Source organism: Athene cunicularia (genome assembly GCF_003259725.1).
Source record: "Athene cunicularia isolate RWA chromosome 3 unlocalized genomic scaffold, athCun1 chr3_part1, whole genome shotgun sequence".
In the NCBI taxonomy this organism is placed as follows: domain Eukaryota; kingdom Metazoa; phylum Chordata; class Aves; order Strigiformes; family Strigidae; genus Athene; species Athene cunicularia.
Window position 1 is genome coordinate 91,375,629 of NW_020799097.1, and position 20,257 is coordinate 91,395,885.

A 20,257-nucleotide genomic window follows, 5' to 3' on the forward strand; every position below is an offset into this window, starting at 1 on the left:
CTTTGTGAGGGGCTGCGCCGTGAGGCGGCCGCCATTTTGGTGAGGGCGCTTCTGCTCAGCGCTCTTCGGCGGAGCGGCCCGAGCGTGGCGGCGGCGCTGGCTGTGTGAACCCTTCTTATCGTGAAGACAGCCGAAGACGTACGTCAGGGTGGCTTGCGGCAGTAGGAGCGGTGCCGGCTGCTTTTGCCGTTGTTGCTCACAGCCACCTCTGCCTGCTCCAGGGGTGACAGATGAGGGATAGTTGGGGAAGGACTAGTAGGCTGGAAGGCCAAGGTGGGAACTCTTGATCCCTCTTGGACCTGCCTTGACCTGCCCATCCACGCCTCAGAGACTGCTGCTCCCTATGGGGGGAGGGTATTGGCAAGGGTCTTCAGTGTGGGGGCCTGTCAGAAGGCAAAACCAGACTGGATGGTTGTTGGTTTTCCCCCAAGGGGAGCCACCTCTATCCTTCGACTTTCCACACTGCTCAAGCCACTCCAGACCAGCTCTTGTATTGCTGGGTGTCAGGACTCACCAGGGAAGAAAGTGATGTCTCAGAAAAGCAAGGCACCAACAGGACCGCTGTTATGCTGTGTGTTATGATTCCTGAGAATTTCAGGTTGTCCTTGGGGCTTCCTTCCCAAATACTAGCTTTATACTAAAGCATCTACAGGAAGAGCCAGCTGTTTGATCTACCAGGAGATAGCACTTTGTGCACACTCGCCAGTTCACTGCAGGATGCTAATCACAATGTTACATATGCATGGAAGCTTTTGTCCTGACTCAAGAAAGCTTTTTATGGAACACTGCTATCTTGTATTAAAAAAAAAAAAAAGGCAAGAAACACCACTGAAATGCATCTGTCTTCAGGGTAGGACATGACTGCTACATGACAGAACAGCAGAACTATTTGCCACCAAAAAATGGAAGGCTGGGCAGCAGCAGCATTAGACACAGAGTTTTCATTTTGGCTAAATACTCTCTGTTGACTGAAATTTTGCTAGGATGGCAGGAGTGCAGATGCCTTATAGAAAGAGTGATAATACTAATACCTAATTAGTGTGTTTCACTTTTCTTTAAAAAAATACCCTATATTTTTACTACAGGAGGTGGTATGTGTTGGTAAGTGCATCAGTCTTATTTTGTCTCTGGAGAAAAAGAGGGATAGTTGTAGTTTTCTCTGCTTCCCAGTCTGGTACTTGAGTTTCTGTTATGGAGCCTACACTGCTGAACCCAAAGGAGCCAGAACTCCCACCTCCACGGTGAGATACAGAGAACTGCTTTCCAGTCAGAAGCAGCTCAGTCAGAAGGCAGTAAAGAAGCTGAGTATGACCCAGCCAGAAGCTCCGAGAAAGCACAGCACCAGGGGGAGGGAGAAAATGAAGAAGCAGGAGAATGTTATTTTTCCCCTTTTAGACAGCAGACTTGCTTGGTGAGTGTAAATACAATTTTAAAATGCATAGAGGTTTGAAGAAAACCCATCTGTTATGGTTTGCAATGGGATGAAATAGCCATCAGTTCAACATAAAGCGTTTTCTGCTTTAAAAAGGTGAGTATTGATTCAGAGGAGGACTGTCAATTTTCACATACGCGCTTCTCCGCAGATACACATACATACACTGTTTTACAGGCAGATGAGCGTGACCTCTGTTGTCACATCTTGTGGGAAGACAGAAAATGGGAACTGGTTCCTCCCTCAAAAACAAACCACCATTCCCACCATTGCAAGCAGCAGTTTTCAGTTCACCTGTTACTCCTCCTGGCCCTCCTGAATTCACCAGGCTGATAACCTCATTATGCCTGTGACCTGGTCTTGGGTCTCCTGGTTCTGCCCTCAGCTGGCACCCTCTCTTCAGACTTTCCTGTTACATCTGCATTTCCTTTGTAATGTCATTTAGGTCATCTACATGCTGATGCAAGAAAGAAAAATGTTCCTTTTCCTCAGCAAATTCATAATCTTTTCCTTCTTGAAATCTGAAGAACAGATCTGGACATTTTTCACACGCAGTGACATCAGCTTCTGCATTTTACAGTATCCACAGACATGAATGTGAATTTGAACTACTCTATATCAAGTGGCTGCTGACTGACCACAAGCATATTTAAGCTGGAAATCAGAAGTTTCTAGCTGTGAGAGCAATCAAATTATGGAACACGCCTTGTGCCAGAGGGATGAGAGGAAAATAATGAAATAGTTTTTAGTGAGCTCTTGAATGGGATGGTCTAACACAAAACCAGTAAGAGGAAGGCACTGTATGTAATGATGTACGGGTGAACACCAAATAACATATCCAGTAATGAGAGTGGTTAAGGACCTGGTGAGACCCTGCTCAGAGTCTCTGATTAGGCTGACCTTACTGCGTTGGGGGTCACATCCCTTCAGCCAAAATGAGTGATGAAGTGATATTAGAAACTAAAAATTACACAAGTGTCAGTCTGAAATAAGTCACTCCATCTATGTGCCCGGATCAGGGTCAGATACATTTACAACCCCTTACATGCCAGGGGTGCTACCACCTCCTTAGTACCTGCTACACTGCTCAGACTGATAGCTGGGATGGCTTCCCTCCTCTTTGTAACCTAATTGAGCTTGTTTCATCTTGACCTATTCTCAGGAGACATGGGCAACAATTGACATGGGGACCATCTTTCTTTTAACAGCCTTACACATTTGATGTTCATTATCATATTCCCTCTTCTGTTTTCTCCCTGCTAGACTCTCCTCTTCTTTCAACTGTATGTTTTGCACCTTTTATACTGTTAACCTCCTCCAGCCCAAACCCAGACCAAGCCTCTCTTACTGAGCCTCTCTAAGTTAAGGTTATTGAGAAAGCAAAAAATTGCCTCCTCTGTCTTACAGGCAGTACGCCCTAGTAATACAACCAAGAACGCAATTTGCCTTTTTATGCAATACCTTCACAAAGGTGATTCATATTTGGTTCGTTGTCCTGTAACTCCTCAATCCGTTTCCTCAGTGCTGTGGTCCAGCCAGCTGTTCCCTGTTTCTTTACTGGTACATTTTTTTTTTCCCCTTCTCAGTGCAGTATTTTGCATCAGTTTTATAGAACTTTAGCTGTCTGATTGTGAGCTGTTTCTCCAATTTTTCAAAGTAATTTTTTCTCCTATCCTGCCTTCAGTCTTGCAAGCTCTTCCAGAGTTGGGGCCAACTATATCTTTTATAAATACATTATTTCATCACCTAAGTCATTGGTGAAACTAGTTGATAGATCTGACCAGGCACCCCTGGGACTGATCTCTGTAAGTCCTCCTGGTCTGACAGCAAACCACTGATAACTAGTTTCAGAGTGCATACCTGTGACAAATATCGTACAGGATTCTTTCAAAAAACCCTATCCCTGCTACACATCAGGGTAGCCTGTATTGCTGGACCTGCTCTCCATTATTCTAGTTACTGTAGCAAAGAAAGTTGACTGACTGGATGTGATTTATTCTTGGCTTTCTCTTTGCTGGCTTTTTCTTATCACCTGATTATCTTTAAGTGATAACAAATTGATTATTTAATAATTTGCTCCACATTCATCGAGGAGATGGAAAGGTAATGGCTGAGGAATCAACATTTTCAAGAAGGTTTAGGGACACATGCTGATTTTTATCAGGGCACTGCTGACTTTGAGGGTAATTTAATAGAATAGACATTAAGTCTTCACCAGTAATTAAATCTTTACTAGTAAATTAAACAACACCAGGAAACGTTCCCAGAATACAAACTCAATCATCAGAATTAAGTGTCAGCACATCCCTGGCATGGTTTGGCTTAGTCCCACTAGGACTGTCCCTGACAACTTCCAGGCATGATTGGGAGTTATTGGAGGCAGAGGACCATTCCCAACAGGCTTTGCATGAGGTTACTCTGTTTCAGAGGTGAGGAGAGTTTAATAATATGGACGTGAGCCATTTGGTGCTAGTTTGTGGGATGTGTCTAGGAAAAAGTTCCTGGACACTCCTGATTTACTACCTCCGTAACACTTTTTGCCTCTCCATCTGCAAGATTCACTGTGCTTGGTAAGCACAAATGAATCAGTCCTCTGACAACAGGAAGCTGAGGCCAGACATCTCACTTTATAGATGTGAAGAGTGAGGCATTATCTGACCCAGTCTCTGCAGCAAGTAAGTAGCTGGGCTAGCACTGAATCCAGGGTCCTGACCTCTTATCCTTGGCTATACCATGGGGAGCAGTCCTTTTTCCCCCAAGCATGTCCTTCCCCAGCCTTTCAGGCAATGCCTCATGAGACAGGAGGGGACCTTCAGGGACCTTCTGAGAACAGGTTTCCCTAGTGTAGTGGGTGTCCAGTTCTAGCCCAGTGTCATATCTCCCCTCCCAGCCCTGCTGTACAAAATGCAGTTGGTCACTGGGATCACAGAAGGAAGGAAGTCACTGCCCCATGTTAAGGGAGAAGCCTGTCTCCAGGGGAAAGCTGAGGAGAAAGGAAGCAGGATGAGTCATCTTCTGTCCATACATTTGCACCTGTGAAGAGATGAGGGCAGCGAAGTATGGGTGATCACCAGGACAGTATGACTCCTAGCATGAAGGAATAAGCAGGAAATGTCACCAGGGGCAGAGGTTGTGTGTTTACCTCCTGGAGGAAGAAAAAAAATGAATGCAAGGGAGGCACACAACAAGCTGAGGGGTGCTGTGAGCTAGAACTGAGCTATGGAGCTCTGTTTTTCTCCCACTTCCCTCCTATAGGACCAACATATAAATTCCCTCCTTTCTTCTCAAACCCTGTAAGCAGGGATGAAATTGCATCTTTGTGACGATGACCAGGAGACACAAATTCCAGTGCAGATGTGTCTGTCCCTTGTGGGGACAATTGTAGAATTAAATGCCACCATGGAACAGAAGAGCCACAGAAAACACTGTCAGATTTCTATAGGCTGAAAAATGCTTCTGTAGGGTGGGGTGTTTTTTTTCCTCTGGGAACATAAATACAGAGAAGCCAATGGACTGCATCTTCAGTTTGTGTGCATCATGTTCTCTGCTCCCACCTTGACGGGCTCCACACAGATTCTGGGAACAGCTTGAGATGATAGAATTAATTAAATGAAATTAATCAAAACAACCTACCCAGAGACAAAACTGGCATCAGTGAAATGCAGAGTTGGACCAAGAAGGGATTCTGTAGCCAGGGCTAATGTCTGCCCTCATCAATAGGTTCTGTTTAGATGAAATCCTGTGTCCTACATGCCTCAATCAAACATGAGGAGCTCTGAGGAGCTGTGTGCTTCATGCAAGATTATGATTGTCCATACAGTGTAGTAATTGCAGTGGGAACAGATGGAGTCCTGCTTTTCAGAGAGCCAGGCACAGCATGTAATCATAGATCTCGCTTTGACGCTGCATGAAGCTGAACTCCAAATCATGCTGTGTTAGTGAGGAGGATGCGAGAGAACGGGAGCAATGGCTTTCAGAGATGTGATCTAAAAGGGATCCATGGGTCCAGTGCATGCATCCCACTCTGCAAACCTGAGAACAGGGGTACAGGGTTGCCCAAATTAATTTCTGAAAATTGGAGATTCCCCTCTGCTTTAGTCTCTGCCTGTTCCCCCGGGACATGTCAGGCCAAGTTTTCTTATGCTGGGTGCCAGTTTGGAGGCATTTTTTGGGGTCTGTCCCAGCCATTTATGTTCTTTGTTTTATGAAAGCATTGCTCTCCTCCCAAAAATATGCTGCATCACCTCAAGGGTCTAAGAAGCTGTGTGGGCATAGTTCCCATCTACTGAGCAAGTGTAAGAGCACATTTACAAGAAGAAATATCTCATTGAGTGTGAAGTGCTCAGATATATTGTGGGGATGAATCCCTTATAAATATCTGAGAACAGGGAGAGAGACCCAAGCAGCTTTATGAAGTGCTGTGTTATTGGGGCCACAACCCCATGGCTGAGTTTATTCTGCAGCCATCAGAGATGCATCCATCACAGAGACGGGTGGCATGGTGCAGAGGCAGTAGAGGGTCCTGCTGGTTGCCTGGGAGGTCATGAGTTGCTGTGTATTTCTAAACCAGGGCATGGCTGAGTGGAACAGCATGCCCTGCTTTTAACATTTGGCTTGTATCAGGGGAGGGAGATGTGGCAGTTGCAGTTCCCCAGGACGAGTTTGCTTCTGACCTGCATGTGGGGTCTTGGAGAGTCTCTTGAGGAGACCCCCTGGGCTTCCATGCCACTTCAAAATTGGATGACTGCCTTTATAGCCATGTTTTTAACTTGGAGTCCCTCAGCTATGTTCAGAAGAGCTTAAGACCTTTATTGGAGATTTATCCCCTTGAACAGGCTCCAGGGAGCAAGTAATTTTTTATTTGGCAAACGGGTTGCAGAGATTTAGGGTGGCAAGGTTGGTCCAGTAAGGCGAAGCTCACACACGCATCTCTGCCAGCATCAGAGGAAGCAACTGCGTTTCTGGTCCCATGCTGGGCGGCTGGTTTCTAGCTCAGTCATCTGGTGACCACAGTCTCCATTCCTGCCCCAGTCACCCTGTCTTCTGCTCTACCGTCTTTGCCTGACAGTTGTTAAGAGTTAATGAGCTGGCGTCTGATTATCTTGTTTCCATCTTGACTTTCCCCCTCAGTTTATGCGTGGCATTTCCCCATCTCCCAGTCCCAAGGGCATTAAGATCTCCAATTTTGGTTGATGGTGCTGTGAAAGGCATGAGGAAGCCTAACCCTATTTGCTGCTTGTCAAAAGCACCATATTCTTTATCCAGATCCCATGGTGGATTTGTCCTACAAGGTTCCAGATACTGTTAATGAAGTGCTAAAGGATTTTTTAGCCTTGATGACAAAGGTGGGAGAAGCCAGACCTGTGCCTCTTCCTACACCATCTCTTCTGCAAGCCTGTTGTGTGGCAGACCGGCTGCTGAGTGCCACGGGCAATCCAAACAGAGCTGTCACTCATTATGAGAGAGGACAGCCATGTAAATGTAATCCCTGGCTCAGGCCTCTTGCTGCAAAATCAGTCTGAGTCTGTCCCCATCTGCAAGGACAGTGAGGGACTTGCCCTCTAATGTGTCCTATGGTTCTCCGGATGGTGGGATGCTCTTTGAAAAGAAAATGCCTGGTATTTATGCTAAGCACTTCCCAGTCACCTTTCTGCTTCAGACCTGTGGGCAGGTCCCTGTGCTCCTAGGAGGAGGTGGCCAACCCTTTGCTTCTCACTTCCCCTGGGCAATGGGAGAGAGGCTTGTGAGGACAGGGGGTGCCTGGGGCTCCCTGAGCAGGGAGAAGAAAGGAGTTTGCTCCTACACTGTATGTCTGCAAGTGGGAGATGACAGCCCTCTTCATCCCTGCATGCTCTTGAGTTGTTTAGGTAGAAAGGGAGTGATTATATCCTTCCAGGACTCTGGTGAGCTCCAAGGAAACATACGTCTTGCTACCTCTGATCAAGGGGCTACTACTAGGGAGTCTGAAAATAGCATTATTTTTCCTGCTATCATTTCTGCTTCCTCAAATGGCTTTCTGGGTGATTGGTGGAGACAAATGCTCCAGACATGGGAAGCTGGCAAGGAATCTGAATGCCCCCAAGCCTGAGGTGGCCAAAGAGCTGAAATCAGACAGACATACACACACACATCATTAGCCGCTAGCCTGCATGTGAAATGAATTGAGATTTCCTGAGCTGGGATCCAGCTGGCTCCCTAACGAAGGCTTCCCTTCGTTCTTGCAAGCAGACAACAAAAACCAACCCAGATACACCCCCAGCTTCCCCAGGCATTTCTGTTATATAAGTAGTCCAGGTCTTGATCAGTGTTTCTTTGATTATCTCTCTGCGCCCACATAAGTATACTGTGTGTGCGTACACACAAAATCCATCTATTTATCCACCCCACAAACCATTTTGCTGGGAGACAGCATGGTCTCCTGAATTTTTTATGGCTCTGCTTAGGTTGGAAACAATCCAGGGGTCAAACACTGTGCTGTATCTCCAGTCACCTTGCCAGTCAGCACAGAGCATGGGTCTCTGATACTTTCTGTATCTCTGATCACCCACAGGGCACTAAATTACAGCTATTACACTGCAATTCGCTGTACAATTTTATTCTTTGATACACTACCTGCCTTTGTCTGTCTGCATAGCAGCGAGAGTGGTATGCATTATTTACCAGGCTAAGTACACTGCTGCTGCTAGTGTTGGGGAAAAAAAAAAAAAAAGATAAGAGAACTGGAACAGGCTTGAAATATAAAAAGATGTCACAAATACAGCTTCCTGGGAAAATGTTTTGTGGTTATATAAAACTTTCTGAGATTTTGCAGTCCATTTTGCCTCCCTGTGCAGGGGTGTGTCCATGGCCTCCCAAAGCTCTTCAGGAAAAACAGAGGTACTGGGGCAGATGGGGATTCCAGTCCAGCCAGTGCCCTGGCTTCAGAAGGACCCTATGGCAAGCACTGTGCCTGATGAGGAAGGAGAATTAAAGCCACATGGTGAGTAGAGCAGGATGCCGCTGCTCTCTTCATGGGGTATTCCAGGGCCTTAAATTAGTCTGCATTCCTTCTGTTTCAGCCAGAAATCCTTCTGAGCTTCAAGAAGCCATTCCTCTGTTACTTCAGTTGATATGTTCCAGCCTTTCTCCAGCTTCACCATGATTTGTGTTCCCTCCAGGTTGTCCCTTGAACCCTGGACCTACTGGGGCGGGGATCTGGGGACTAAAATCAGTTCTAGATTTCCATTTAATGCAGAGAAGATCAAAAAAGATCAGTCCTCTACTTTGGCACCCTGAGAAAGGCAGGCAATAACTGGACTTCGCTGTCATGTGTTGACTGCTGTGTCCTTTGGGCTTCCTTCCGGGGCAAGGGTCAGCCAGTGAGGCAGCTTTTGAAGAGTGCCTGGGCAGAGATGGCTGGGTGTTGCTGTCCCCAGTTGAGCTGCTGAGAGGCAGCTCCAAGCTTCTCCACAGTGTAGACAGCTGGTGGAGGTGCCAAGGCAGAGCCGACTGAATTCTGGCAGGAGGACAAGAGTGAGTGGCAGAGCCAAGGCCAGCCCAGAGATGGAGAGCCTGGGAGAAGCAGGCTTGCTGCTTCTGTCTGGTGAGAGGAGGTGGGATGTGCACAGTGACTGAATTGTTGCTTTCCTTCCTAAATGCCCTGTAGATGTTTCCTTCACTTCCCCCTCATCAGTGACAGCAGCAGCTGGACCAGCTTGCTGTGGCTCTGGTTTAGGCGCTACACAGAGCAATGGTCGGGCACTACCTTATCCATCAAGTTGTGAGTATGCTGGGTGCTAATCCTGAAGGGAGAGTGAAAGCAGCTGTGCACAACCTGTCTGTAGGCAGAGCTGAGTGGAGTCATGCACTCAGACCAGCCCCTGGTCTTTTATTTGTTGAGTATAAGCTGTAGCCAAAATGGTTTTAAATCTAGTCTGTGGTCAGGAAAATGTTTGCTCACTGGCTGAATGTCATAAGGCAAATGTAGAGGGGAGAGAGAGGTGGGGCGCTGATTATTGCAGAGCTGGTTGAAGTGGCATTGGCCTGTATTGCAGCAGTCAGTGCTCTGATTGTTTCCACTCTCCCCAGTGTTTGGGGGCCTTATTCACTTTCTCTCCATCTACTTTCCATCTGAGCTGGCCCCATTATTGCTCAGCAATACAAAGTAGATTGCAGGTTGCTTTCTCCATTCGGCCCCCAAAGCAGTCCTTACAGGAGATGGATTTCTGATTGAAATCGTCCCTGTCAATTACTGCTGGGATTCTTCCGACACAGCATGAAGACACTTCTTGTGAAATTACTAGCAAGAGAGGGCTGTGTTTCCATGAAGCTCAGGCTCCCAGTTCCTTCCTTTTCCTGGCAATGTGACACTGTCCCTATTTCAGAGGGGCTTTGCACCCCCTTTAGCTCTTGCAGGCCCCTGAAGTGGAACTGTCAGAGAAGACCATGGAGGAGTGCCCCCAGACCTCTCCCCTCGACAAGCAAGACTGTGGGCTGTGCCTCCCTAGACAAGCATCTTCCTGAAATCAGTGCTGAGAACTAAGTAGCTCTGCAGCTCTGGGTTAACCCCGAAGATTGTATTTCTGACACACAAAGCATCAACTGCCTTCTTGTCCCTTATGGGAAGCTGGGCTCAGGCCACTGGCTGTAGGCTGCACTGGGCAATGTTGCCCTTCGTTGGGCCTGAGCAGTCCTGACTGTGGGAGCAGGAATTGAACCCACACTTGGATGAAATGCTTACAGGGTCTCTGCCCTTGCTGAGAGCTGGTTCCCACTCTCACCTTACAGCTGGCCCCTCATCATTTCTTCAATGTTGACAGTATATTTTTTTTTGGCCCAGTCAAACTGTGTTCAAATATGGGAATCCCCTAGGAGGTCAGGTGAACCCGTGCTTACAGGTTAAACAGTCTAAAGACTGGATGAGGTCCTGTGTATAAGCAGTACTGGGGAGGTGCAGGATCATCCTTCTTGTTGCTGGTTCTGGAGGCTGCTCTGACAGAGCAATGTGTATACAGTCCAAGAGACTTTTTAACTCAGCTGAGAGGCAGTTCAGGCATAGTTTGATGTGTTCCTGCCTTGTTTCAAGGGTGGCACCATCAGAATGCTGGTGTGAAAGGGGAGTTCCCTTTGCTGCAAGGTTTTCCTTCTGTGGACAGCAGAGGCTGTGGCTGTGTGAAGCAAGGCTAATAGCCTTATTACCTTTCCCTCTCATCGTCTGGCTGATTAATGTAAAGAAGTTAAATATCAGCACCATTTTCTCCATTCTGTTTTTCACCTGACGTTCTCTACGTGTATCTCAGATCTGTGGAAAGATTTAAATGTCCAAAAGCTCATCTGTCTTTTGCAGCTATAGCAGTTGGAAAAGATGATTCTCCTGCCTCACATATTAGGGATAAAGCAGCTGCGCTGGTTGGGCTCATTCCTCTCCCAGGAACAATGTGACTGCACCATACGCCTCTGATGGCTCTGAACCTGGGGCAGCTTGCACATCTCCAAGTTGAGGCCAGGTACAGCTGGCTGTGCTGCTTCAGGCTGTGTCTCACAGCCATTGCCTTGGCTATGAGCGCAGCATTGGCAGGCAGTAGAGAGACTAGGGCATGGAAGGAAGCAGTAGGGGAAACAGTCTGCAGCACAAGGCATGCATTTTCTTTTCTAATTTGGGATTTGAACTGTGCATGGCACATGCAGGTGGGATTTGAATGCTTTCTGATGATTTTACAAAAGGCCTCTACTGTTCCCAGATTTCACAACCTGGAGAGAGAAGGAAATTAGACAAACTGCTAAGCTCCAACCTCCAATGGCCAGTCCTTGAAATGATATCAAGTGTATTGCTTCAGAGATGCTGTCAGGGTTTGGAAGAGGCTGGAGAAGTGCCATGAAACAGGAGAAGACATCTATAGGGGAAACAAATAGACAGAGCCATTTTGCATACCAGCTGCTGATAAGACTGACAAACATGGCTTGGCCATATTTTGCTCTCAGGTGGAGAGTACTCAGGTGTTTTCCACAAATGTTAATCTCTGCAGTTTATCTCAGAGGGGAGTTCTTTGTCTTGTTTGACATGCAAGCAGTGAACACCATGCTTTACTGATATCACTCACACTGGCAGATGGTCTTTTGAGGGCTTTACAGATAAACTGACCTGTGTATTACTGGAACATATTGAGACCTTGGCCTGGAGCACCAGTTTCTGATGTATTAAGGTTGCTGTAAATTCCTTTAAAGAAGGAGGACCCAGGTTGGGACTGGAGGCATTGAGTTAGGTCCCAGAGTGCTCCTGCCACTCTGCTCCTGTAAGGTGTGTTGCTTCCCATGTGGGGAAATTTGCAGATGGACGTTACTTGGTTCCTTCCCTGAAAATGCCATTCCCCTGCTTCACTCTTTGGTCTCTGGAAGTCTCTGTCAGCAGCGGAGCTTGCAGTGGATTAGAGACAAGGAGCCCAGGAAGGATCCCTGTTCTCCTGGGATTTCCCACATGCAGATCCATGGGAGTGCACCAAAGGCAGCACTTTCCTGTGCAGGCTGTCCCAACTTTCGGCAGCCCTGGAAGTTGAGAGCTTTGTCCCAGCACTCTGTGTCCAGTGATGCCCAACGTGTGGTCAAGAAAGAGATGGTGTGATGGAGAATCCAGCTCATTGCATCGCTAGCTCCATGTTGAGCCTGCCTGCTTTTCCCTGGCAGCCCTGACGGATTGTGGGGAGTAGCGGAGCATGTGAGCAAACTGATGTCAGGGTGAAACAGCAGCGCAGGGGGAGCAGTGGTTCTAAACTCCTTAGCTCTGTGCTTCCCTGACACAGGGGCAGAGGGACCCTGGGTAGCAGAGGGTGCTGCAGAGCCTAGCTGCAGGGGGACTCCCCAGCATCCAGCCCTGGGTGCATTGCCCTGGAAGAACCTGGGGCATGGCTAGGACCTACTGTGTCCTTGTCTCTGCTGAGGAAAATGCTTTTTTGCCAGCAGGCATATGTTTGGCATATGAAGGCAGCAGGTACACCAACTGAGGTAAGACCCACTTCATAAACTGTCTGCATTGAGGCAACACTCCTTCCAACTCCAAATGTGCTTAATGGGAGACCTGACTTTTAAATTAGCAAGAACAATTTTTTAAAGACTTTTCTTGCAGTCCCTGAGTGACTGCCAGCCCTGCAAGCAGCAGGGACCCAAAGCTGCCATTTGAAAGCCCTGACAACAGGGGACTGGCAACAGAAACACTCTGGATGAGCTACTTGGAGAAGTCCTTAGAGCCATTCAATTCAGAGACAGACATTAGCTAATTTCTGCCTCCCCTTGCCATTTATTTTTAGGAACCTGGAAGTAGACACCTCACCTCACCCCTTAGAAATGTCTTCTAGCTCTCCCTCTCCAGTCTCCATCTCCTGTCACCAGCATCCTAGGCACCTCGAGGGAAATGAACAGAAAAATTGTGCGTGGCAGATCTACAGGCCTTGGCAGACACCAGGAGCTAGTAGCAGTTCGGTTCAGAGGACAGCATCCCAAACGGTAGCGCTCCAGGAACACAGATGTGGGCAATACCTGCTACGAAAGCAAAATTTACTCGGCAGGATGGTATTTGCAGTTCAGGAGGAGCCAACACCTCATTAATTTTCTGCTGTGTGTGAAATATAGCTGTTAATGATATTTAGTCCTTCTTTTGCACCTTCCCTTTGAGGAGCTTGAAAGCATTTTGCAGACACTAATTAGTTATGGGTTGCAACTCCTTGGGAAACGCAGCAAAAGAATATTTGGTCTTTTATACCTGGGGAAACAGAGGCACAAGGACAATGTGTTTCCTACATGATGCCAGGAGATCACGAAGCAGCAGGCAAATAGGTTGGAGGCACTGGGTGGGGAAACAATGATCTATGTTTACTCAGAGCAGGCCAGTGTGGGAACACAGGCAGCACAGGGAGATCTGCAGCCATCTCCTGAGACAACTGTCCCAGAGTTTGCAAGAGCAGCTTGCAAGACTGTAGGAAATCCTGACCCTTACCATCTGCCTCTCTCAGCTTGAACTGCAATAGCTCTGGCTGCCCTTCTCTGGCACAAAACTGGAAGCAGAGATGAGTAAAACTGTTTTGTCCATTGAAAGACAGGCTGAACTGAGTACCTGCCTGAATACTTTGAAAGCTCCTCTGCTGAGGGTCAGAGTAGGAAGGAGGAGTGAGGAAGAGAAGAAACCCCTCTGTCACTGGGTGGCTGGTGCCTCTCTAGAATTACTTTGTGTAAGCTTTTATCTTCTTATCACAAGCTTGGGGCTTACCAACATGCCTCTATTTGGTGGGCTGCAAGCCCAGCACATTCATCAGTGGACAAACAACAGACAAATCCCCCCTGTCCTACCAGCAAAGACACCAAATGGAGTGTTTTTAATTGGCACAGAGCTGGGAATAGGGATATGCTTTCCAGGTGACCAGGCACTGGTCTGTCTTTAGATGAGGCTTGATGTGTCTGAGATGGTTTTGTCTCCCTGCCTGTGCTTCAGCCTGGCCGTGAGAGGGACATGTGGATGGGAGGCAGGCAATGACTCTTTTGTGGTCACTATGAGAGTTGCTCTTTCAGAGCTTTACAGACACCATTGGTGATTTGTAGGCCGGACAGACTAATAGCTCATTCCATCTGCATAAAACAGGCTATAGGACTTCATGCTGGTCATTTGTATTGTGCCCAGAGGTAGGGACAGTCACACATGGTAGCCATCAAAGACTGCTCCCTCTGCTCATCTCCTCCAAGCTCTGTTCCTCGCTGCCAGCTGGAAGGATTTGTCCCTCCTGCAGAAATGTTCCTGGCATTCAATTTTTGGCTTCCTTGCCTCTGCAGTGACAGGCTCGTTGTTTCTCACCTGTCCTTTCACTAGGCACCACTTCCACAGGACCTGTTCGCCAAGGGCTCTGCTTCAGTAGTCACACTGTGACCTAGTGTAAGCCCTGCTGTGAAGGACAGTGGGGTTTTAGTCACAGGAGGGAGATGGGAAAATATTTACTTTACTTTTTTACAGTCTTATCTAGATTCAGTAAAGGAGACCTTTCATGCAAGGAAAAGGCTAATTGTCCTCTGCTTTATTCGGATGAGAAGAGATTCTCTTGGAAGAGTCTATTTTCTATTTAGAAAAATCTTTGTCACCTAATGTTATTAAGGCCTGGTGAATGCATGGCAGCTTCTGTGTGAAATGAGTTTGGCAAGCTTATTTCACATCCTAGGCTGTAGGTATAGGTGTCAGAAACCAGGAGTTTGTCTCTTGCCTGGTTGTGGTCAGGGAAGAATCCAGCAGCCTGTGGGACCTGGGGCCTTAAGAACTGGGGCCCAGATCCATTGCAAGGCAAGGTAAAGGAAGGGAAGGTTGCAATGTTCTTTCTCAGATTCTGTGGAGACAAATCACAGGCTTTCTAGAGGTTTCAACTGGCCACCTTTGTCTGGGACTACATGTGAGAGCCCAAGAAGAGACATTTCAAAGTCTGACAGGCTCAGTCTCTGGGCAATGAAACAGCATCATGCCTTTGCTACCCATTTTAGAATGATTGACTGACTAAGGGTTAATTGCTACTGAAAAGCATCCCCCAGGTAGCTCTTACCTTAATGTAGCAACAGCATGGCTGTAGTATCTTCCAATCCATTAGACCCTTATCTCAAGTTCTTTATTCATAATCTAAAATCCCTTTAATTCATGTTTTTGAAGAAGACGATCAACCCTCTTCTGACTTTATCCTACTTAGCTGTGTATATAATCACCTATAGTAATCCACAAAAGTGGTTCTCTTACCTTGATGCTTAGGTTATAAAAAAATCCACTTTATCCTCTGTAGGAAAAATATTTTTATCTCTTTCTTCCTTTTTCTTGAGACAGATTAATACTTCCCTGGGTTTATCACAACCCCCATGGGCACTGGACTATTCCCCATGCCTGGTATATACCATACTGGTTTTGGATGCCAAGTTCAACATCTCTTCCAATATTTTAATAGCACTCCATCACAAACAGCTGGTTTTGATTTGCTTTGCATTCTGCTTAGTTTCTTCCCATCTTTTTTTTTTTTTTTTTTTTTTTTTTTTTTTTTTTTTTTTTTTTCCGTCTAGTATCACATCATAGGTTTGATTTGTTCCCTGTGGGTGACCCTGTGATATGACTTGGTGTATCCCTCAACAACACCTGGGAGCAAGGGTTGTTGGGTTCGGTTGTGCTTGGTGCATGAGAGTGAACAAGCATCTGACACTTGCCTGGACCTTCAAAGACAAGTTGATTGGTACCTTCACCTAAAAGCATCTGGCCCCACAGAACCCTGGCTTAGGCACCTTGGCTTTCTGATAGGGAGAGAGAAGGTCACAGCTAACCCAGCCTTCCTTTGGGACTCATACATCCTCTTCAGCCTCTGCAATCCTCCCTGAGAGCATGAAGCAACGTCCAAAATACAGCCTCTCCATACACTGGCTTTCCACTGCTTACCTGTCCAATGCAAGAACCAGGAGCTCATCAAGCTGTGCTGAGAGCTAGAAGGTTCAAAGGAGGAAACATGTTCTTCACACATCGTGTAGCTAAACAGTAGAATTCATTGCCATGGGGTGTTGCACATACTTAAACTTTACTTATGTTCAAGGGGAAGTTGAACAAGTTCATGGAGAAGGAATCCAAATTGGTTTACAAATATACAGAAACCAAGGTAATTGGTTAGATGGGCCAGCATCAGGGTGTTTCTTATACTCCTCACCCCATGGGGGAAACGGCTTGAGCTCCAGTGGTGTACTAGGGGGGGGGTCAAGCCCAAACCTCACAGGAGCCACCAAGCTGAACAGCAGAGCAATAGGTCTTTTCCCAGTCCTTTTCCGGGGGCAGAGGTAGAAAGCACACTTGGGCTTGCCATGCCTTGGCTGTGCCTCTTACCTGCTGAGCTGAGCTATGGTGTTGCAGGGAAGGCAGCCACTGTTTTCCTTGGCTGTGTTTTTCGCGGTGACTGGCTCTGGAAGCACTCTCTGAAAAGGCCTAGCAGGGGGAAGGAGACAGGTGGAGGGTTGCCTGGCTGATGTGTTGCAATGCTCTTAGCTGCTCGTGGAGCAATAATTGTAGCTTGTAGGCTCTACAGGGATGTTTAAGGATCTGCATTTTGTGCTCACACATGCTGCTTAATTCACATGTTAATTTTTCAGTTCCAAATGGAGATGGTATTCAACCACCTGCTTCCTTGGAGTGTTGGGCTGCCTAGGTAATCTTAATTAAATGTTTTGCATTGCTGGGGTGGAAGATGGTCCACAAAGGCAAGAGCTGGTATGTGATCAGCCCTAGGCAGGGAAAGGTGGCCTTAGCATGAAGGTCTAGGAGTTCTGTTACAACTCTTCTCTTTGGTATAGATGGTGAACCACGTCCCTCTGCCACACTCTTCTTCTAGAAAGAAGGGATAATGCAACACAACTCACAGGGAACCATCAATGCTGATCTCAGTGAGCAGTGGTAAATGGAGGCTGAGCTCTTCTGAGAGCAGGTAAATAATGCAAAATGGCACAGAAACAAGTCCAGTCACCTCTGTAAATCCATTAGAGTTGTTAGCACCTAAGTATTTACTCTCCAGCTTCAGGTAACTGAAGTTATTTTTCAACTTCAGCTTTCCTATGAAAATGCTAAAGGTATGGGTGAGGTCAAGATGACTAGCTGAAAACTGGCCAGCTTTTCTGTAAAGGAGGGATACTTAGGTCAGATTTACAAGAGATAAAGCAACAGCCTCATCTGGCAGAAAGCAGGCTGAATCCTCCTTTCCTCCAGAGCCAGCAAGCTTCTTAGACCTTGGGAACCAGCAGATGGTCGAACAATGCAGAGATGGAAATGAAAAGCAATTAAAATCCCTTCTACGAGAACACTGGAATTATCATACAAGAGTGGCTCTGCTGTCCCTCAGCCTGATATCTGTCCTCTTTCTGTTCCCAGCACCAAGAGTTGCAGAGAGGGAGGTAGCAGCCAGTGTGGTGGGCATCCATAGACTGGAACAGAGCATATGCCCAGGAGACATCTCTCTCCCCTCCTAGTCAAGGAGCAGAGGTCCTACACTGGGCCAGGAGGAGTTAAAATCCCATCCAGAGAGATTTTATTCTGTCAAGTGTAATGGTAGATATTTTCATTATTCATATCAATGGCTTTTCCTGTTCTGAATGCTGCTAAGCCTCTGTCCTCAGTAAAATCCTGTGGCAGTGAACTTCATAGGTTAATTACTCATTGTGTAAAAATAGTCTCTCCTTTTATCTGTTCAAAATGCATTGCCTTTTGCTCTAATTGCATGTACTTTGTTCTGGTATTATTGGGCAGTCTATATGAGAGAACGATTTACTTCTGCCTGTCCATATGTTATTTTGTACTTATTTTTTCCATCCCTTGTATTCATCTTCTTTCTGTATTACCTTGCCTCAATCTCTCTATGTCTCCCCCTTCAGAAGGCTCTACTGGCTTCTTATTGTTTTTGCTATGCTCTCTGTTCCTACTCTGTCATTTTGGAGGCAGAGCTAGTCAAACCCAGAAGATGGGACTCACCCCTGTGAGTCCCCAGGCTTCAATCCCACAGACTCAGATAGGGCTGCACTTGGGTGACACAATGACAGAGCAAGGACAGGTCATTATCAGGTTTTTGTTCCTTGTATGTACCCAGATGCTGTGCTGACCTTAGCAACACATAGTCCAGATTGCATTGGTCTTATGGACACCCTTTGGGGTGCGATACCTGGAAAGGTGTGCTTCCTATACACGTTGCTTGCTGTACCCCACTCCTGTCTGTCAGAATCTTGCATCATCACGGCTGTGGTCCCCCAACACATTGCAAGGCAGGATTCCAAAATAAAGTCAGCTTCAAAGTCATGGCGGGTTTTTTTGGTTGAGTTTCATCTGGGTTTTTAAAATGCTTAGCAAATGCAGCTTCCAGCTTTCTTTTCTGTAATCATGTGGTTTGAAAATCTACAGGGAGAAAGGAAGCTGAGGTGCTCAGGAAATAGTGTTGCCTCCTGGAAGTGAGGATTTGAGACTGTCCCTTTTCCTATCCATTAAATAGCATAAGATTTACAGAAGAAAGGTGAAGATTGCTAACACAGGCTCAACTGGCTTTGCACAGTTTCCTTCAGGACTGATGAACACAGACACTCTTGTGTGATCTAAAGAGGTGGCAGAGGTACTCTTGTAATAGGGCTACATAAAGAGAGGAGGAGATTGCTAAAGTATTCTTGCCACTATGATCACTTATTAATTCTGTTACCCATATAGGTGCTGCTGTATTTGAAATCTCTCACCAAGTTGACCACTGATTGTATTTTAGCAGTTCTTTGAACCTGTTTTTGATCTTCAATAGCTGCTTACATTGTGCTTTTGGCTGCTTTGCTTTCAAATGGTGCCAGTCAGTGCGAGGAGTATGGATGGAGGCTTTTTGAAAATCCAAATAAACCACCTCACTTTTCCTTTATCTGCTGCTTTTTGAAAATCCAAATAAACCACCTCACTTTTCCTTTATCTGCTGCTTTGCTGACATGCACAAAGCATCCTAGTAGATGTGTGAGGCATGAATACTTTTGCTGAAGCAGTTTTGGTTTGTTCCTGTTATATCACCACTGTCATCTACATGTTTTATTCTTTGCACTTTAATTATCTTTTCAGCTAATTTGCCTAGTTCAGAGTAAGGCTCATTGGTCTGTAATTCCCAGGATCACCACTAATGCCAATTTTAAAGATAGATATGCTTTTACTGCCCTCTAATCCTCCTTCAATACAGTAGCTTATTTTAATGAAATATCATAAGCATTAGAAGACCTGGATAAACCACTGAGACTGTGTGCCTTCCTGATCTGTGGATGCATTACGTTGTTCCTGCATCTACTCTCTCAGCCTCTCAGTCCTCTGCAATCTCTTTTACATTTTGCTTGAAAAGAATGATTCTGGACTAGCCTCATCCTCTTACTCCTCTGTCCCCCAACTGTGTGCTGAAAGAGATGCTGAGGAGAAATCCCTTTATTTCCCTGCAGTGTCTTTCCTCACTCTAGCATTTTCTTTCAGCTCACTCTGGGCAGTGCTTTCTGCTCCTGGCAATGCCTTGAACAGAGATTTCCTAACTGTTCTGGTCCATGGATCGACAGCTGTGGTCACCCAGTGGTGGTACAGACCAGTACCCACCAGATGTAAGCCCTCAGATGGCCAGCATGCACTCCTTACTCCTCTACATCCCTAAGGAGGGCACGAAGGCTGTGGAGTGAAACTGCCTTTTTACAAAACTAATTTCTTCAAGGCTGAGCCTCTGCGATCACTTTTGTGGTGCTCTGCAAGATTTTTGGGGCCAGCCTTTCAACAGGTCAGCTGCTCTAGGGCAGCAGAACTGCTGCAGGCTGGTGCCAAGGCAGGACCTGCTTTTCAGACAGTGGGAGCAAAAGGAGGATAAAATGTGTGAAATCACTTTCTCTATCTGCAGACTGCTGCCATCTTGGTTCTTGCTTCCTTCAGTAGTGCTGAGTTCTCATGAGGTGAGGGGAAAAGCCCCAGAGAATAAAAGGTCTTTCAGGGTTTGAAGAATGTGGGATTTGGTGACTGACTCAGGTGGAGGGCTGAAAGGCTTGCTGGGGTTCTAAGTCAGGGCAAGGGCTGTGCTGTGTCTTTCCTGTTGGAGGTTCAAGGCTATCTGTGGTACATCCAAGCCCAGGTGCAGGAGGCTGAAGAAGTTTTGCATGGGCTACATCAGGGTCTAGCATAAGAGTTTGTTGTCCAGCTTTCCTCAGCACCACAAAGAGGGTGACACACATGCCAAGGGCCTTACAAATGACCTTATGGGTGAACAAAGCCTGGGGCAGATGTCTTAGTAAAACTGGATACTTTATGAGGTGTAAGAGGAGGCAGGTACACTGCCT